General features: G+C 42.5%; 1 long non-coding RNA gene across 2 annotated transcripts in view; it reads left to right on the top strand.

Annotated features, from left to right (window-relative positions):
* LOC149128633 (uncharacterized) overlaps positions 1-21,150 on the top strand; it is a 92,502-nt gene that overhangs the window by 47,319 nt on the left and 24,033 nt on the right. The window contains exon 2 of one of the 2 annotated variants that reach the window (XR_016222261.1): positions 870-1,001. This is a non-coding gene — a long non-coding RNA (uncharacterized LOC149128633). Of the gene's footprint in view, positions 1-869; positions 1,106-21,150 lie in introns of both variants that reach the window. The other variant, XR_016222262.1, reaches the window with a different exon arrangement.

Raw genomic sequence — 21,150 nt, 5'->3', positions numbered from 1 at the left:
ACCACCTGCATTCTAGCCCCAAGGTACAAAATGGACAAGAACCTAACACCACCCACGTCACCCGCACACACTGCAACTACCAGCTGCCCACCAATGACCACCACCTTTATAGCCAGCCCAGCATGGGGCGCGTCTGGCAGCCCTGGTCCTGCCCCAGGGCAGTGAAGATTGGCCCAAGGCCCCCTGCCAGGTCGAGCCTGAGCTGCCCTGCAGCAGATTCTGGAAGCAAGGGAGCTGCTGATGGCTGAGGCCCTGACTCAGAGCACACTTAGGGAGACCCCATGCCCGGCAAGGGCACTGGGGCCCTGGATTTTCCCAGGCTGCAGTCCTAGGGTGGAGGCTGGCTCGGCCCTTCTTCCCCCAGCCCTGCCCACAGGTGGAGTGGGGTTCCCATGGGGGCATCTTCCTTTGTGGGAGAGCGGGTGAACCCCAAATGCCACGACTCCCGGTGCCGGGTGCTGGCCTGCAGCCTTCCGGGAGGGAGTAGGAGACAGTGACTTTGTGGGGAGGTGACACTTGAGCTGGGCCTGTATTTTGGGTTAGCTCTGGATGCACATCCCAGTGCGCCTGGACCTGCAGGGCTGCTGCAGACCTCCTGGAGGCTCTGGGAGCCGGCCGTCCTGGTGGCAAGGGCAGGAGGGCAGGAGGGCAGGAGGTCGAGGTGCTGAGCTCCTGTTGGGTGCACCAGGCAGTTTGGAGCTTTTCAGAGTAAGGAGTCGAGGTCACCTCCTGAACCACTCCTGGTCCCAAACTCCTGGTTTGGGGTTTGCCAGAACCCTGAATTAGGGGTGTGGTGGGGGTGGTAGTGGTTGGCTTCAATGCACTTTATTTGTGAATTCTTCAAACACAGCTTCTCCCTACTCCTGCAGGCTTTCAGGTGATTGACAGGACAGAGTCCCGCAGCTGCAAAGAGACTGAATTTTGGAAACTACATCCAGAACTTCACAGTGTGTATTCAGTTGGTCATCCTTCAGGCCTGCAGGTGGACAGCAAGAGCAACAGTAAGATATTAATCACTGTAGACACTCTCCTTTCTTTCCGGTAGACCCACCAAAAGAGAATGGGAGATGAGTACTTGAACATTGGAACCAGTCACCATGCTAAGGTGAGCTGCCAGTACTTGGAGCTTAGGAGTGGACATGGAGAGCAAAACATGCATTGCTACTAAAGAGGACAGTTAGGTATTTTACTGTGAAAAGGGAAATCATTTAGATGTGAGCAAGACACCTTAAGAAAAGGTCTGTATATTTATTTTTGTTTATTTGCAAGCAGAGAGAGCCCTTGCATTTACTGCTCATTCCTCAAATGTCTGCACCAACCAGAGCTGGGTCAGGCTGAAGCCAGGAACTCAGTGTGGGTCTCCCACATAGGTGGCAGGGACTCAAGTACTTGAGCCATCAGCTGCTGCCTCCCAGGGTTCTGTTAGCAGGAAGCCAGAAGCAGAAGCAGGGCTAGGGCTTGAGCCCCGGGCATTCTGACTGGGATGTGGAAGGCTTTCCCACTATGCCAAACACATGCTCCAGTAAGGTGTTTCAACACGTTTGCAAAATGTAAGAATGTGGTTTTAAATATATGCTCTTCATCTTAAAAATTTGCATAATCTTATATTCAGTTTCATGATTCAATACTTATTATGAAATACAAGTAACATTTAGACACATGCTTTACTCACCAATACAAACCTCAGTAATTTTTTCACTTAGAACCTTGAATATTAGCATTCATTCAGACTGAAGTTCACTCATAGGCTGGGAATTCTGACAAAGAGACAGTAGGGAAAAAAATCTAGATGTGTATCTGATACCTAATAAGATTCTGAACCTGACTGATAGAATCTGAGTAACTGTTCAGAGAGTCACTTCATACCTCTCCCCTCAGTAATGAGAAGACTGTGTCCTTTGGCCACTTTCACATGATGTTATGTAAATCTTACCTGAAAAGCCTTTTATAAATTCTGAAGTACCATACAGAAGCATATTATGCATTTCCATATGTGTGAAAAAAGGCAATGTCAAAGGCATAGCTATTTCAGAGAGAAGTTAGGAGGATTAGCTCAGTTTGGAAGTGTGTAAGTACCATTAAATACCAACATATTTGAAACAGATTTATAGAGTGTGAAGTTCATGATAGATATTTAATGAATGCACTCTGGATAATAAGCAAATATCAGAAATAATTCCACACCCATCAGTGTTTAAACTCTTCAGACAGCTCCATGCCAGGGAAGTGCAGTGATCCTTGTAAATTAACAAAAATCAATCTGTGTATACCCATGGAAGCAACTGGTTTATATGCAGCCTATACTAGAGGTTTTTGTGTTTAGTAAAATTACTTGTTTTTTTAATGAATGCTTTCAGACTGATACCTGATACTGAATGGCAGACAATTTTTTCTGAAAAGTATGTGGTTGCAAAATATAAATATAAATCAGTTTATAATTTTTGTGTCTGAATATTTTTATGCATTGAGACAATACCTGCAATAATCAGAAGACTTTTCCTCAAAAAGTTGCTATATGGATGCATTTTCATTTATTTATGTAATGTATGTTTAGGTAAAAGGAAGAGAGAGAGAGAGAGACCTCTGTCTTTCATCTGCTGGCTCACTTCCAGATGGCCACAATAGCTGGGGCTGAGCCAGGCCGAAACCAGGACCCTGGAACTCTGTCCCAGTCCCCCATGTGGGTGCAGGAACCCAAACTCTTGGGCAATCTTTGCTGCTTTCCCAAGCAAAGAGCTGGATGAGAAGTGAAGGAGGTGAGTCTCAAAGCAGTGCCATAAGGCATGCTGCTGTTGCAGTTGGCAACTTACCCCTTTGTGCCACAATGCTGGCCCTGGATTGATGACATATTTAAGTGCTGCCACTGGTTTTTGGCTAAATAGGATGACTTAACATGTTTTCTACTCTGTGGAAGAGGAACAAATAAGGCAGTTGTTTGTAAAAGTTGCCCATGGAAACCACAGCCTGAGAAGGATGAATCAACTCACCTTGCATTTTCCACGTTGCATCTACACCACCCTTTTCTGGACAAACATCTGATTGTATGCCCTTGTGATGGAGGTTCTCAGGGTGCTGGAACTTGTTGTAAGTTTTTACAAATATAGATTAAGAAGCCGGCGCCGTGGCTCAATAGGCTAATCCTCCACCTTGCGGTGCCGGCACACCGGGTTCTAGTCCCGGTCGGGGCGCCGGATTCTGTCCCGGTTGCCCCTCTTCCAGGCCAGCTCTCTGCTATGGCCAGGGAGTGCAGTGGAGGATGGCCCAGGTGCTTGGGCCCTGCACCCCATGGGAGACCAGGAAAAGCACCTGGCTCCTGGCTCCTGCCATCGGATCAGCGCGGTGCGCCGGCTGCAGCGGCGGCCATTGGAGGGTGAACCAGCGGCAAAGGAAGACCTTTCTCTCTCTGTCTCTCTCTCTCACTGTCCACTCTGCCTGTCAAAAAAAAAAAAAAAAAAAAAAAAAAAAAAAAACCAACAAATATAGATTAAGAAGAACGCAAATAAACAAAAAAATTATAAACTGCTGCCAATACCAAGAAGAGATTATTGAGAGTAAAAGGTCACCTGTTGGAGCCAGCACTGTGGCACATCAGGTTAAAGCCCTGGCCTGAAATACAGGCATCCCATATGTGTGCTGGTAGAGTCCCAGATGCTCCACTTCCAGTCCAGCCTCGTGCTAATGCACCTGGGAAAGCAGTAGAGGATGGCCCAAGTCCTTGGGCCTTTTCGCCCAAGCTCCTGGCTCCTGGATTCAGCTCAGCTCAGCTCTGTCCATTGTAGCCATTTGGGGAGTGAACCAGCAGACAGAAGATTCTCTCTCTCTCTCTCTCTCTCTCTCTCTCTCTGTCTCTCTCTCTCTCTCTTTCTCTCTCTCTCTTTCTCTCTACCTCACTCTCTACCTCTCTATATAACTTTTTCAAATACATAAAATAATTTTTTTAAAAAGGTATCCTGCCATACTTCTTTCTTCCCTGTTAATTACTAGGAATTAAACATTGTTACAGGGCCAGCACTGTGGCAAAATGGGTTATACCAGCACCTGCAGCACTAGCATCCTCTATGGGCACCAATTGCATGTTCTACTACTGATCCAGCTCCCTGCTAACATACCTGGGAAAGCAGCAGAATATGGTACAAATCTTTGGGTCCTGCACCCAAGTGAGAGACCTGGATGAAATTTCCCTGACTCCTGGATTTTTTTTAAAGATTTGTTTATTTGAGTTACACACACACACACACACACACACACAGAGAGAGAGAGAGAGAGAGAGAGAGAGGTCTTCCATCTGATGGTTTACTCCCCAAATGGTTGCAATGGCTGGAGCTGCACTGATCTGAAGCCAGGAACCAGGAGCTTCTTCCATGTCTCCCACTTAGTTGCAGGGGCCCAAGGACTTGGGCCATCTCCTACTGCTTTCCCAGGCCATAAGCTGAAAGCTCAATCAGAAGTGGAGCAGCTGGGTCTTGAACCAGTACCCTTATGGGATGCCAGTGCTACAGGCCAGGGTGTTAATCTGCTGTGCCATAGCACTGGCCCCTACTCCTGGCTTTGCCCTGGCCCAGCCCCAGGTTTTCAGTAATTTGGGGAATGAACCAGCAGATGGAATACCTTTCTCAAGTAAATAAAACAAATCTTAAAAATATATAAATATATTTATGTAATAATCATGTTCATGGTTTAGAAATTTAGGGACCAAAATATATGCTTTTCTGTATATTTCTCTTTGCTTTGCTTTTTTCAATCATTAAGATGTTTTCGGTCCTGAATTTATCAGTGCTGTAAGCTTCTTTCTTGTATACCTTTGAAAGCTTAAGTGGTTTTTATTTTTATTTTTTAAAGGAAGATTCATGCATGTATTTGAAAATGTAGCAGAGTGGAAGAGAGATTATCTATCTGCTGGTTTACTCCTCAGGTGGCTGCAGTGGCGTGGGCTGGGCCAGACTGAAGACAGGAACTTCATCTGGGTGTCCCATGTGGGTGGCAGGGCCCCAGTTATCTTCTGTTGCTTTTCTGGGACCATTAGCAGGAAGCCAGATTGGAAGGGGAGCTGCAGGGACTCAGCTAGCACCCATATGGAATACCGGGATTGCAGGCAGTGTCTTACCTCATGCTACAGCATTGGCACCAAGTGGTCACATTTTACCTAGGGAAAAGAAAATTTAAAACCTAGGAAATTAAATGTCATGGGAAAAGGATGTGGTGAGTGGAAAAAATGAAAACTTTTAGTACCTAGTGGTTAGTCATATGAAAGAAGTGGGACACTTACCTATATTATTACCTTTAGTCCAGTTTGAGTTTCTTTAATTTTTTTTTTCTTAATTGGGAGGCAGAGGGAGAGAGAATGAAAATGCACTCTGATTCTCTGCTTTACTCCCCAAAATGCCTGCAACAGCCAGAACTGGGTCAGGCTGAAGCCAGGAGTGTGAACTCAATTTTTTTTATTTATTTGACAGGTAGAGATAAAGATAGTGAGAGAAACAGAAAGAAAGGTCTCCGTCTGCTGGCTCATTCCCCAAATGGCCACTACAGCTGGCACTATGCCAATTCAAAGCCAGGAGCCAGGTGCTTCTTCCTGGTCTCCCATGAAGGTGCAGGAGCCCAAGCACTTGGGCCATCCTCCACTGCCCTCCCGAGCCACAGCACAGAGCTGGACTGGAAGAAGAATAACCAGGACTAGAACCCGGCACCCAAATGGGATGCCAGTGCTACAGGCAGAGGATTAACCAAGTGAGCCATGGCGCCAGCCCATGAACTCAATCTTAATCTCCCATGTGTGGGCAGAAACCTGAATACTTGAGCCATCAGTGCTGCCTTATAGGATCGGTATTTGCAGGAAGCTGGAGTTAGGAACCAGAGCTAGGCACTGAACCCCAGTACTCTGATGTAAGACTTGGACATCTTTTTTTTTTTTTCAAAGATTTATTTATTTATTTGAAAGGCAGAGTTACATAGAGAGAGAGAAGTCTTCCATCTGCTGGTTCACTTTCCAGTTGGCTGCAATGGCTGGAGCTGGGCTCATCCAAAGCTAGGAGCCAGGAGCTTCAAGGTCTCCCATGCATGTGCATGGGCCCAAGCGCTTGGGCCATTTTCTACTGCTTTCCCAGACCATAGCAAGGAGCTGGATCAGAAGTGGAGCAACAAGGACTCAAACCAGTGCCCATATGGGATGCCCATAATGTTTTCTTTAATTAGAGAAATGTTCCTTTGATAGAATGAGCGTATGACCCCACAATATTCTCTACTTACTCATAATAGGGTCTGAGATGTAAAAGTCATGATTAATTTCTTAGAATAAAATTTACATACCCAGAAGCAAAGAGAGAAAATTAACCTTTTATTTTTCTCATGAATGAATCAAAGTTTAAAAACTAACACTTAACTTGTATTTTAGAGGAGTTAATGACTTAACCAACTCTTCTATTAGAAATACTACATTGTGGCCAGTGCTGTGGCACAGCAGGTTAAAGCACTGGCCTGAAGTGCCAGCATCCCATATGGGCTCCGGTCCTAGTCCCGGCTGCTCCTCTTCTGATCCAGCTCTCTGCTATGGCCTGGGAAAGCAGTAGAAAATGGCCCAAGTCTTTGGGCTGTTCTGAGGCTCTTAGCGTAGTGAAGATATCTTAGATTCTCATTAGTGAAATCTTTAGAAATGTCAAAAAGCATGTAACTTTCTTTAACGATCTGAAACAGAGATGAGATCCATAAGGGCAGAACTGCTCAGCAGCCACACTTCAGGAATATGTATCTTTCTGATGATATCTTCATCTGCTTCTTGCAGTTGCAGCCAGTCTATGAGCTCTTGGTCTGTTTCCTGCCCTTGGGAGGGCCTAGGGTGCTCTATATTATCTGTAAGGATTCAAAATTGTTGTATATTAGTGTCTAATCATAAAATTTCCAAAGTGACAAGCTGGATGTAATAAACTATGCCAGAATGCAAAAAAAAAAAAAAGAAAAGAAAATACAAACATGGTGTACTGTCTATAAAGTACAGCGGTAAATCTGTATTATAGAGATACACATCTCTACACAATTCTCTGTTTCTTTCACTCTGAAAGTCTACATTCAGCTCTCGATGTTATGATTACTTAGGAATAGATTTCATATACTTTCATAATCAGTGAACTCGGAATTATTATTGTAGTATTGAGGATTGTACTGACTAAAACACTATGTTTATTCCACATTAAATAACATCATCGTATCTTTGGATTCCATTTGTCCTGCTACTGATGTATTCACAGGAGAGGGGAGGTGGGAGGAAAACCCAAAATCCATCAGGGTGGAGGAGGAATGTCAGAGGCTGTGGTTCTATTGTACTGCAGCTTTGGTTCTGGAAGAACACATTAATGGACCCAGATGGCTTGAAGCTAACTGAGGGCCTATGTACTGTACGCTTGTCTGTGGTACTGCATTTTCATTTATGTAAAATTTATTTTCTTCAAGTAATCTATTAATTTGGATGGAAATGAAGATGTTAAGGAATTTTCAGAATGGGTCTGTTTAACCTTCATTGGCTTTGTTTTTAGTCACTTAACTCAGAAAAGATAGAAAAATACATTTTGGGTTCTCTTCATCTCTACCATGGCACTCTTTGGTTAAGATTTGTCATTTTGTCATATTTGATTCTCCAGACTCCCTGAAAAATCCCCTACTTCATTAGATGGAGTACGTGTCTCACCATGGCAGTGAAAAGTTTAAAATGTTCCAGCTTTGCATTTAGCTAGGTCATGGACACATGCCATGGCACTTGCCAGCCAATTGTGTCAGGGACATCATCTGAATCAGAATTACTTGCATGAAAAAAAGGAGTTGCAGATTCTTCCAGTGAAAGTGGAGAGGAGCAGGAGCTGCAGAACACTGCCAGGGGTGAGTGTGCCATGGGATGCCATGTGGTGGCTGGTGTCTGGGGTGCTGGTTCTACAGAAGATAGGGCTTATGGGGGCTGGTGCTCTGGCGTAGCAGGTAAGGCTGCCACCTGCAGTGCCAGCATCCCATATGGTCACCGGTTCGAGTCCCGGCTGTTCCACTTCCGATCCAGCTGTGCTATGGCCTGAGAAAGCAGTAGAAGATGGCCCACATCCTTGGACCCCTGAACCCACATGGGAGACCTGGAAGAAGCTCCTAGCTCCTGGCTTTGGAACAGCTCAGCTCTGGCCATTGCATCCAATTGGGAGTAAACCAGCAGATGGAAGATTCTCTCCTCTCTCTCTCTCTCTCTCTCTCTCTCTGCCTCTCCTCTCTCTGTGTAACTCTGACTTTCAAATAAATAAATCTTTTCTTTAAAAGAGCTTATGCTTACAGGTAGTGGTCATGGAAAATGTATGGGACATTTTGCAGCAAGATTTTGGATGAATTTTCCAACTCCTGAACCTCCTAGAGATTAGAATAGACTTCTAATGCATAACTTCCTCTTATGCTTAATTAGGTTTTTGTTTTGAATTGTTTTCATGAAAGAGCAAGGAATTCTGAGTTATAGACTTCCTATTTCAGAGACAGGAAAACACTGATGCCTGCATTATAATTAAATAATGCCTATCACCCTTTCTTAAGCAACAAATGATCACAGATTCTCTCTTTGTTGCTAATTAATGAGCATGGTGATTCTTCCCACCGTAACCACCTTCCCACCTACACTCCCTCCCCTCTTCCTCCTCCCTCTCCTATTGACATGGAATGCCTTACATAGCTAGGGTGAACATTTAACCCGCTTGGCCCTAGGTGTTCATACACTTCAACTCTGTGTAATTATTAATATGCCCTTTTCATGACCAAGCTTATGTCAGAACAACAAATTATATATTCACCTAATACTGAGAGTCATCAAATTGATTTCTATTTCCTTCTCTATTAGGCAGTTATTGAGAGGCAGAAATATTTATTTTGTATATCATTTATTTATTCAACTAAATGACTGTCAAGATGCTGAGTTTTAGTGTCAAAGCAAATATGTTTCTAGACCCCATGAAGTTTACAGTCTGGCAAGAAAGAGCAATCTACCCAAAGAATATTGTTTAACATAGTGAATGCTGGTGTGAAGTCAGTGGATAAAGATTTAAGCATTCTTAATCTAGCACCAACTCTAATCCCATGATCTCTAATTGAGAGAAGTAATCAGAAACACAGAACTCCATGTTACCCAGTTATCTCTTTGAATTTCTGCTTAAAAAATAAAACATATCAAACAACAAAATACCTAGGAGTGCGTAATATTTATATACTACCTTGATATTAAAAATAAGAAAAAATAACCATGAAATAAGAGCAACTTTGAATCTCCTTTGTTTTCTAGACAAGTTATAATCCTATGTGGTTCTTTATGGTAAATTATTACAGTAAATTATAGTAAATCATTACAGTAAATTATTACAGTAAATAATTACAGTAAATTATTTTTTAGGTACTCTTCATCTCTCTCACATTTTTCCCTTTGAGAAATCAGATTTTAAAAACAGACCCAAGACAAAAGAAAGATTTTTAAGCTAGTATTATATGTTGATTAGCTCTATAAAAAAAGATTTATTTATTTATTTGAAAGTCAGAGTTACACAGAGTAGAAGGGGAGAGAGAGAGAGAGATCTTCCATCTTTTGGTTCACTCACCAATTGGTCACAATGGCTGGAGCTGTACTGATCCAATGCCAGCAGCCAGGAGCTTCTTCTGGGTCTCCCACACCGGTACAGCTGCCCAAGGACTTGGGCCATCTTCCACCACTTTCCCTGGCCATAACAGAGAGTTGGATTGAAAGCAGAGTAGCCGGGACTCAACCTCCACCCATATGGAATGTCAATGCTGGTGGTAGCTTTACCTGCTATGCCACAGTGCTGGCCCCTTGATTGGCCTTTAACTTAGACTTTTTAATGATATTAAAAAACACCATGTTTTTCTAAGCTCTTTCCATTCAGTTTCTACTTTGTAAACTCCAGATAATACTGTCCCCAGAATTAATCTAAGGTATAAATGATATGATATAAGGCATTTAACCTGTCTCCTTGAATACTCAGCTATGTAAGCTCTGTGTCCATTCTTCTGTCTCTGTACTAGATGAATAAAAAGACAGTGTAAAATGATGTGAAAAGAACTATAAGGGGTCGGCGCTGTGGCGCTGCTGCCAATTGGGGAGTGAACCAGTGGATGGAAAACACCTCTCTCTCTCTCTCTCTCTCTCTCTCTGCATCTCCTTCTCTGTAACTCTGACTTCCAAATAAATAAATAAATCTTAAAAGAACTATAAACATCAATAAAGCACAAATGAAAATTGTATTCTCAAAACTGGATATTAAACCGTGCCTTCTACACCTCTGTTAAAAGTTACATTCTATCATAGCCATTTATGATTTCTAGGGCCAAAGTAGTAAATAAGATTTTTCTGGAAGAGACAGAGGTTATGAGGGAGCCAGGATTTGGGGTCAGTTAGCAGCAGTGAGTGTCACTCTTTAAGATTTGATTCAGGAAAGGAAGAATAGCAACTGATCCTTGAGATTTTGGGGTGGGAAGGAAAGGAAGGAGGGACTTAACAAAGCAAATGCCCTCTGGTTGTGGGCACCCACCCCAGACTGCAGCCCTTGGGGAGGGCCAGCTGGTGTCTCTAGGGATGCTGCGGCCTGGACTCCATTTCCCAGAGTTCCCAGGAGCTCCAATGTATTCTGCCTTCCAAATGCCTGTGTGCATGCGCATGCTAGTGCCAGTCCGTGGGGCTCTGAGTTGCACCAGAGGGAGTTCATTCCCTGCTCAGGGTCAGCCCTGGGGGCTGTGCTGCTCCTTCTCTGGCATTTACTGCATCTCCTGCTCTGCACAAGCGATCCCAGGCAGTTTCCGAGTGCTCACCCCAAGCCTGCCTCCTGCTGCTTCTTCCCTCTTCATCCTCAGCCTATGGGTCCCACGTGCCAGGTACTCTCTTCCCCGCACTCCCCGCTTCGCTCCCCGTGTGTCCGGAAGAAAGGGTACCTGCTCCCAGGACTTTCTGCTGCAGTTTTGGCATGCAGGAAGGGGCAGAGATGTGTGTGGGAGAAGGGTGGGTGCCTGGGCACCAGAGATCATGGCAGTTTCCCCCGAGGTCAGGGCTGGGACCCGGGCTGTTCTGTCTCCCGCCTCTGCTTCCCAGGCTCCCAGCGCCCAGACTCTCCCCTGCAGAACCTCACCCAAACTGTCCCTAATGTACTTTATTTAGTGGTTACAGGAGAGAGAGGGCACCGTTCTGGGAAAGACTCCCGCTCTCCACAGTTAAATAAGCCGGGTTCCCACTGTGGGTGGTCTCAGAATGCAGTCTGGCCAGGTCTCTTGATGTTTCCTGGGCTGGTTCCTGCAGGGTGGGGCTGGATGGCCTTCAGCAGGGAGCCTGGGGCAGCAGAGGGGTGGGAAGGAGGATCTGACTAGGATCTGCACCTCATCCTCCTGGTGGGGTCCCCGTGGACACACCTGCTGGGTGTGGCCCTGAGTGTTCAGATTTTTCCCAGAGGGAGCAGTGTGAAGCGTGAATAGCTGCTTTGTGCATTGATCCCTCTCAAGTATTAATTATCAGATTTTTCCAATCTGGAATTTGAAGCTGTTACAGAAACCTGGGGTGGGAAAACTCCCTTCTTTCAAACAGGCACAGAGACAGTGGAGAATCCAAGGAGTTTATATTAATGGCCCTAGGCTCAACTGGAATGATTTCTTGAGAATTGAGCATCAAATTCAAGTTTCTTAGCTGTTACAGCATTGGTGAGTTTAAATGGCAGCCTACATGACTTAGGACCACATTTCCAATGGTCAGTGGGTCCAGTATGCTTGTAAAAGAGATGCCAGGGACAGATTTATTGGGACAGATTTATGACTGGAGTTTACAGAAGCAGAACTTAGGACATCTTCCCTCCCTAGAAAAGATTTCAGTGGGCAGCTGTTTCACTCGTTAATTGTGAGCATCCACTTTTAAAGGTTTGTGTTGGATGGGGTCCACTTCTCTTTCTTTGATGATTTATTTGGCTGCTTTTCATTTTCTGTCTTCAACTATTTATTCTCCTGTTAGCAAGGCTGTCAACTGTTTTTACCTGCCACTGATCCCTTTGCAAAGTGAGAAGGGAACTAAAATCAATGCAAGTCTACTGTGTTGTCAATAACTGGAGCTACTTTTTTAAAGATTTATTTATTCATTTGAAAGAGTTACACAGGGAGGAGAGAGAGAGAGAGAGAGAGAGAGAGAGAGAGAGAGAGAGGTCTTCCATCCGATGATTCACTCCCCAGTTGGCAGCAACAGCTGGAGCTGTGGCAGTCTGAAGCCAGTAGCCAGGAGCTTCTTCTGGGATGAAGCTGTTTTTTAAAATAATTATTTATTTATTTGAAAGGCAGAGTTACAGAGTGGCAGAAGCAGAGATAGATGGCTGGAGCTGTTTGGATCCAAAACCAGGAGCCAGGAGCTTTTTCCAGGTCTCATAGGTGGGTGCAGGAGATAGGGGATTTGGGCCATCTTTGACTGTTTTCCCAGGCCACAGCAGAGAGCTGGATGGGAAGTGCAGCAGCCAGGATCCCAACCGGCACCCATATGGGATGCTGACACTGCAGGCAGTAGGTTTACCCACTATGCAACAGTGCTGCCCACTAACTGGAGCTCTTTTAATCTGAGTTTGCATAAAGTGGAGAATTACAGCATCATAAATACAGATAAGTAACAGTTTTCCTCTGCCCAGTACTTTACAGTTACCCACTGATCCACTGAGAATCTTACATTCCACACTGTGTAATTAAGAAGGCCAGTTACTTGTCTTATTTGGGTTCTGTGTTTAAACCCATGACATTTTTGACATGGGAGGATATTAGTTCTACAATTTCATAGAGACTGGTCTGTGGAAGCATCTATAGAAGTTATAACTGTGAGAGTGGTAAGAAAGAAGAGGGGAAGAAATAAGTGCCCCTTTCCCCCGACAGAGATGTCCGCAAGTGGAGTAGAAGATGTGCCCTTTAAAACTATGGCTGACTTTCTGGGACAAACTGTGTTTGAATGCTTCACATGTTCTGATAGAAAGGTATTGCCACCAGGTTATTACTATATTTATTTAGTTAGTTTTTAAAGATTTATTTATTTATTTGAAAATCAGAGTTACACAGAGAGAGAAGGAGAGGCAGAGAGAGAGAGAGAGAGAGAGAGAGGTCTTCCATCAGGTTCATTTCCCCAATGGCTTCGTCATTGTGAACTTTGCTCAGTTCCTGACCTATACCTTTCCTTTAACCTAGTACTTTGCCATGTAGTATCCCATGAAAACTGCAGACTGCATAAATGAATGAATACTTTGAGGGTTGTGATTTCTTAGAGGAACATCATGAGATAGAAGGAATAAAACAAAACAAAAGTATCCTCAGTATATAGAAGGTATACTGGTTTTGCAAGCCACAGAGAAGAGGAAGAAGAAGGAAAGTGGTGAGACTGGAAAGTATGTGGCAAAGGTAATAGGCACTGGTCAAGAATTTAACAAGCCTATTAGGAAAACATTAAGGTTTCCTTACTTCCATGTAGACTCTGCCCTCTAAGGGTGAACAGGGTCCTCTAAACCCACTTGTTGCACAAATGAAAACCCAAGCATTGTCTTCTCCCACAGATGGAGTCTACTATTGGTTTTGGTTTACATTTCCCTAATGGCTAGTGATATTGGGCATGTTCATATATGTCTTGACCATTTAGATTTCTTCTTCTGAGAAACATCTATTCTGATCATTGCCCATTTCTTAACTGTACATTTTGCTTCTTGTTTGGAGTTTTTCCAGTTCTATATATGTATGTTCTGGCTATCAATTGTTTGTCATATTCAGAGTTTTCAATGTTTTCTGCCATTCTGCCCATTGTGTCTTCACTCTGTTGATTACTTTGTTGTGAAGATGTATCTTAATTTGATATGCTCAAATTTGTATATTTTATTTTTGTTACTTGTGCTTTTGGAATCTTACCCAAAACTGTTGTCTATGCTAATGTTTTACAGTTTCTCATATGTTTACTTAGTTTTTGGTTTTATATTTAGACTTTTAATTCACCTTGAGTTGCTTTTACATAGTGTATGAGGTGTTGGGGCATATTTTCAGGCTTCTACATATGGATAATCACTTTCCTTTAAACCATTTGCTAAAGGGATTCTTCTTTCTCCTGTTTGTTTTATTTCCTTTGTTAAATAGGAGTTGTCTGTAGAAAAGTCAGTTTATTTCAGCTGCCTATTCTTTTCCATTGAACTATGTGTCTGTTTTTCCAACAGTGCTAACACTGCTTCTATTTTTTTAAGATTTATTTATTTATTTGAAAGGCCAGATGCTTCTTCCAAGTCTCTCATGTGGGTGCCAGCACCCAAGAACATGGGCCATCTTCCACCGATTTCCCAGGTGCATTAGTAGGGAGCTGGATTGGAAGTGGAGCACCTGGTCTCCTAGCAGCAATATATGGGATGCATGCACAGCAGGTCAAGGCTTTAACCCACTACGCCACAGCACCAAACCCTTCCTTATTTATTTCTGCTGTGATCTTTCATTATTCACTTTTTTCTACTGCCCTGCAACTTGACTCATTCCTGTTTTTTTCTGGGTCCTGGAGGATGGTAGTAGGTTGCTTCTGGGATATCTTTTTTGTGTTAGTAGATACTTGGTAATCTAAAATCATAGTTTTTAGTTTCTATATGTGTCCGCTAATCACAAGGACCTTCTAGATGACAGCAGAAAATGCTGGCAGAAATGAGGATATATTAATTTGCTAAGAAAATACCACAGAGAATATGATTTAAATCATGGAATTTTACTTCTCAGAGTTGTGAGGTTGAAAATATCAGATCAAGGTCCTAATAGGCTAATTTTTCCAGAAGACTTTCTCCAATGAGGCAGACACATCTATCATTTGATCTGCTTAAAAGCACTTTCTTCAGGTAGAGTCATGTTGGTGGTTAGCACTTCAGTGTTTGAGTTTTAGGGAGGCACATTTCAGTCCATAACAGCAAAAGGGGGCCCTGTGGTCTACTTCAATGACAGCCATCTCTGCGGAGGACAGAACGTATGAAATCAGCGTTAGGATTTCTCACAGTATTACTGTCAGTGCTATCTCCATCAAATGTGCATTCATGTACACACAAACAAAACTGCCTGTACACATAAACACATTCAACAGTGGAAATGCCTGACGGTTGTGTACAGGTAACATCAATATAATAATCCATAAGATGGCCTATTAGCAGACATTAAAAAGAGAATTAGAAAGAATGATAACAAAATCTGCAGTTACCTATATTTATGTATATATGTATGATATTCAGTATTTATAGTTGCTAAAAGATGAATACTGATGTGTGGGAATAAAAGCTAAACCTTACCTTGCAATATTGCAGCCTAGTCTACATGAAAGATGTCTTCCTAAAACCTTTCACTGGGCCCACTCTGTGGCATAGTAGAGTAAGCATCCACCTGCAGCACCAGCATCCCACATGGGCACCAATTTGAGTCCCTGCTTCTGCACTTCCAATCCAGCTCTTTGCTAATGGCCTAGGAAAGCAGTGCAATATGCCCTGAGTGCTTGGGCCCCGGCACCCATGTGAGAAACCTGGAGGAAGCTGCTGACTCCTGGCTTCTGGCACCTGGCTTCAGATCGGCCCAGCTCCAGCCATTCTGGCCATTTAGGGGTGAACCAGTGGATAGAAGACCTCTCTTTCTCTTCCTCTCTATATCTGTAACTCTGCCTCACAATAAATAAATACATTTTTTAAAAACCTTTCACATTTTAAATTTCTTATTTTTTTAAAGATTTATTTATTTATTTATTTATTTACAAGTTGAGTTACAAACAGAGAGGAGAGCCAGAGAGAAAGAGAGAGGTCTTCCATCTAATGTTCACTCCCTAATTGATTACAACTGCCAGAGCTGTGCTGATCCAAAGCCAGGAGCCAGGAGCTAGTTCCAGGTCTCCCAGATGGGTACAGGGGCCCAAGGACTTGGGCCATTTTCTACTACTTTCCCAGGCCATAGCAGAGAGCAGGATCAGAAGTGGAGCATCTGAGTATTGAACCGGCCCCCATATGGGATGCTGGCGCTTCAGGCCAGGGTGTTAACCTGCTCCACCACAGCAACAGTCCAACATTTTAAATTTCTGATACTCTAAAGTAGCACAGGACTGCATTACATATAGGAAAGATGCATTTAAAATTATAAATCTAGTGCATTTTAGCAGAAGTTTTAACAAATACTTCTGATTTTCTCAGTATTATGTACTAAATAAATGACATAATGAGTCACTGTCAGATTTTTAGCTCTTTGACAGCCACTTATAATATTTAACAGCATTTTGAAATTTATTGCTAGTGTGTTTTTCTCAACACATGCACTGGATTTTACCAGTTTAGTGAACATGGAGTTGCCTATTATAGGATTTGCATTTTAATGGGTTTTCATGGCACATGTAATCAACATCTGCAAAGCCTCTAAAACACATAAATAATAACATGAATCAGGTTTTTTTTTCTTAAAGATTTATTTATTTATTTGAAAGAGTTGCACAAATAGAGGAGAGGTAGAGAGAGAGAGACACAGACAGACAGACAGAGACAGTGAGGTCTTCCATCTGCTGGTTTACTCCCAGTTGGCCGCAATGGCTGGTCTGTGTCGATCTGAAGCCAGGAGCTTCTTCTGAGTCTCTCACATGTGTGCAAGGCCCCAAGGACTTGTGCCACCTTCTACTGCTTTCCCAGGCCATAGCAGAGAGCTGGTTCAGAAGTGGAGCAGCCACGACTTGAACTGGCACCCATATGCCTTGCCAGCACTGCAGGCAGCAACTTTATCTGCTATGCCACAGCGCCAGCCCCACATTGCATCTTTTTAAGATGATATGGATTTAAGTTCATGAAAAATTATTAGCAGAGTGGGAACTGATAGATATGGATGAAGCAGGATGGACTTGTTAGGAATGGTGATGTTAATTTTCTTATAAAATAAATAAATAAGAAATTAAATATGTTCAGACATAAATGAAGACTAAATTTTATTAGTGGTGATCCAGAAAACATTGATCTCAGGTCTTTTTCTTCTAGTGTTAAGTTTATATTTTTAAATGCATATTAAGTGAACAAATTTCATGTAATTTATATATACAGATTGAAGAGCAAACTGATAACATCCTACCCTATCTTCCCTTGGTCTCGTATTTCCAACTCCCTCCTTCTTGTTTTATTTTCTTTTAATTTTTACAGCTGCATGCTTTGATTTTATTTTAGAATCACAAGTTTAACCCTCTACAAAATAAAGAATTCAGCAAGTAGTAGCAGAAATATCAATGAGTATATGTTGTATACTCTATCAAAGAGTGCAGAAAAGTGCTATGAACAATACTCAAATCTCAAAATGTCAATTTAACTCCTATGCTACTTTTTGTTGTCTATATATAAATTACCACCAGCCAGAGAAAACATATGGTATTTGTCTTTTGGGGACTGGCTTCTTTCATGAAGCATAATTGTTTCCAGTTCATCCGTTTAGTTACAAAGGATAGGATTTCATTCTCAATTGTGGCTGAATAGTATTTTACACTGTATATATAGCTCATATTCTTTTTCCATTCACCAGCTGATGGACATCTGGGTTGATTCCATGTTAGCTATTGTGAATTGAGCTGTAATAAACAAGAGGGTACAGATAACTCATGCCTATGCATATTCTATTTCATTTCATGTGGATAAATTCCCAGGAGTCAGATGGCAGGATCATATGGTATGTTTGTTTTCAGATTTCTGAGGAACTTTTATACTACCTTCCATAATGGCTATACTAGCTTCATTCCCACCAACAGCAGGTTAGGGTACCTTTTTCTCTACCTCTCCACCAGCCTTTATTGTTTGTTGACTTTTTCAAAAGAATTATTTATTTGAATGGTGGAGCTACATAGAGGGAGAGGCAGAGGCAGAGGCAGAGAGACATAAGTATTTTATCTCCTTGTTTATTCTCCATATAGCCCAACAGGTGGTGCTGGTCCAATCAGAAGCCAGAGTTAGGAGCATCTCCCTGGTCTCCCAAGTGGGTGCAGGGACCCAGGCACTTGGGCCATCCTCCACTGCCCTCCCAGTCCAGAGCAGAAAGCTGGACTGGAAGAGAAGCAACCGGGACCAGAATTGGCACCCATATGGGATGCCAGCTCCACAGGTGGAGGATCAACCCAGTGTGCCACAGCACTGGCCCCCATCAGGGATATTTTTCTATAGTTCTCTTTCTCCACTGTATCTTTTTCTAGTTTAAGAATTAAGGTGATGCAGGGTTAATAGAAGGAGTTTGAGAGGATTGTCTCTCTTTCAATTGTTTTGAATAGTTTGAGAAGAACTGGAATTAGTTCTTTAAAAGTCCTGTAGAATTCAATTGTGAGGCTGTCTGATCCTTGTTGGGAGGGTCTTTATTACTCATCCAATCTCTGTCTTGGTTTTTGATTTGTTTAGCTTTTCTATGTGTCTTCATGACTCAATTTTGGTATATTGTGTATGTCCAGGAATCTGTTGATTTTTCCTCTAGGTTTTCCAATTTGTTAGCCGTCACAACAGATGCCCACATCCTATATTGCAGTGCTAATCTGAGTTTTGGGTACTCCACTTCCAAATCAGTTTCATGTTAATATCCCTGGGAAGCAATGGATGATAGCTCAAATTCTTTCATTCCTGTCATCTAATTTGGAGAACTGTGACCTAAATGGGGACTTGAGAACCTGGTCTTGCACAGTTGTAGCCATATAGAAAGTGAACCAGCAGATGGGAGATCTCTCTGCTTCTCTTTCCTTCTTGCTTTGTCTCTGTGTCTCTCTGCCTTTTTTATCATATTAAAATATTTAATTACTTATTTGAAAGAGTTACAGAGAGAGGGAGAGGCAGAAATCTTCTACCACCTAATTCATTTTTGAGATGACTTCAACAGCCAGAGTGTGGCCAGGTTGAAGCCAGGAGCTTTCCTCCGATGTGCGTGGCAGCATCCCAGGCACTTGGACCATCTTTCACTGCTTTTTCAGTCCATTGGTAAGGAGCTGGATCAGAAATGAAATAGTTGGTACTTGAACTGGTGCACATACAGAATGCCAATGTAATAGATAGCAGCTTTGTCCACTTCACCACAACCACCAGCTCCTCTTTCTGCCTTTCCAATAAATAAATCTTTTGAAAAAGAACTTAAGGTAGTAAAAGTCATCATGACTGAGCAATGGCAAATTTATTGAAGTGATCTACTTTCTAAAAGATCTATTTATTTTTTTTTAATCTTTTATTTAATGAATATAAATTTCCAAAGTACGTCTCATGGGTTACAATAGCTTTCCCCCCCATACCGTCCCTCCCACCCACAACCCTCCCCTTTCCCACTCCCTCTCCCCTTCCATTCACATCAAGATTCATTTTCGATTATCTTAGTATACAGAAGATCAGCTTATTATACCTTAAGTAAGGATTTCAACAGTTTGTTCCCACACAGAAACATAAAGTGAAAAATAATAGATGATTTTTTTTAAATGATGATGAAATCAGATCAGACCTATTGTCATGTTTAATCCCAGTGAGAGTCAAGTTGGGAATTGATAGTTTCTTTTTTTTTTTTTTTTTTTTTTAACATAAGATCAGTTTAGTGTACATTAAGTAAAGATTTCAACAGTTTGCACCCCCATAGAAACACAAAGTGAAATATACTGTTTGAGTACTCGTTATAGCATTAAGCCTCAGTGTACAGCACATTAAGGACAGAGATCCTACATGAGGAGTAAGTGCACAGTGACTCCTGTTGTTGACTTTACAAATTGACACTCCTGTTTATGGCATCAGTAATCTCCCTATGCACCAGTCATGAGTTTCCAAGGCTATGGAAGCCCCTTGAGTTCTCCGACTCTTATCTTGTTTAGACAAGGTCATAGTCAAAGTGGAGGTTCTCTCCTCCCTTCAGAGAAAGGCACCTCCCTCTTTGAAGACCTGTTCTTTCCACTGGGATCTCACTCACAGAGATCTTTTTGCCAGAGTGTCTTGGCTTTCCATGCCTGAAATACTCTCATGGGCTTTTCAGCCAGATCCGAGTGCCTTTAGGGCTGATTCTGAGGCCAGAGTGCTATTTAGGACATCCGCCATTCTATGAGTCTGCTGAGTATCTCACTTCCCATGTTGGATCACTCTCCCCTTTATTTATTCTATCGGTTAGTGTTAGCAGATACTAGACATGAAAAAATGTTCAAGGTCACTAGCAATCAGGGAAATGCAAATCAAAAGCACAATGAGGTTTCACCTCACCCCGGTTAGAATGGCTCACATACAGAAATCTACCAACAACAGATGCTGGCGAGGATGTGAGGAAAAAGGGACACTAACCCACTGTTGGTGGGAATGCAAACTGGTCAAGCTACTATGGAAATCAGTCTGGAGATTCCTCAGAAACCTGAATATAACCCTACCGTTCGACCCAGCCATCCCACTCCTTGGAATTTACCCAAAGGAGTTTAAATTGATAAAGAAAAAAGCGGTCTGCACCCTAATGTTTATTGCAGCACAATTCACAATAGCCAAGACCTGGAACCAACCTAAATGCCCATCAATGGTAGACTGGATAAAGAAATTATGGGATATGTATTCTTTAGAATACTATACCGCAGTAAGAAACAACGAAATCCAGTCATTTGCAACAAAATGGAGGAATCTGGAACACATCATGCTGAGTGAAGTAAGCCAGTCCCAAAGGGACAAATACCATATGTTCTCCCTGATCGGTGACAACTGACTGAACACCAAAAAGGAAACCTCCTGAAGTGAAATGGACACTATGAGAAATGGTGACTTGATCAGCATAGCCCTGACTGCTAATGGGAACTTAATACATTATCCCTCATAGTATTTTTTTTTGTCTGTTCTACTTAATATGACTGGTTTAATTCTGTAATTATCACACAGTTATTCTTAAGTGTTGAAAATTAACTGAAATGTGATCCCTGTTAAACATAAAAGTGGGAATAAGAGAGGGAAGAGATGTATAATTTGGGGCATGCTCGGGCTGACTTGCCCCAATTGGTAGAGTTGGAAACATACTAGGGGATTCCAATTCAATCCCATCAAGGTGGCATATGCCAATGCCATCTCACTATTCCAAGTGATCAATTTCAGTTCACAATTGATCATAATGAAAGGACTAAGAGTCAAAGGGAGCACATAAACAAGTCTAGTA

Source organism: Oryctolagus cuniculus, chromosome 1, assembly GCF_051225735.1.
Source record: "Oryctolagus cuniculus isolate XC-2025 breed Fujian yellow rabbit chromosome 1, ASM5122573v1, whole genome shotgun sequence".
Classification (NCBI taxonomy): Eukaryota; Metazoa; Chordata; class Mammalia; order Lagomorpha; family Leporidae; genus Oryctolagus; species Oryctolagus cuniculus.
The sequence above is the reverse complement of the archived record's forward strand: the minus strand, read 5'-3'. Positions and strand labels throughout refer to the sequence as shown.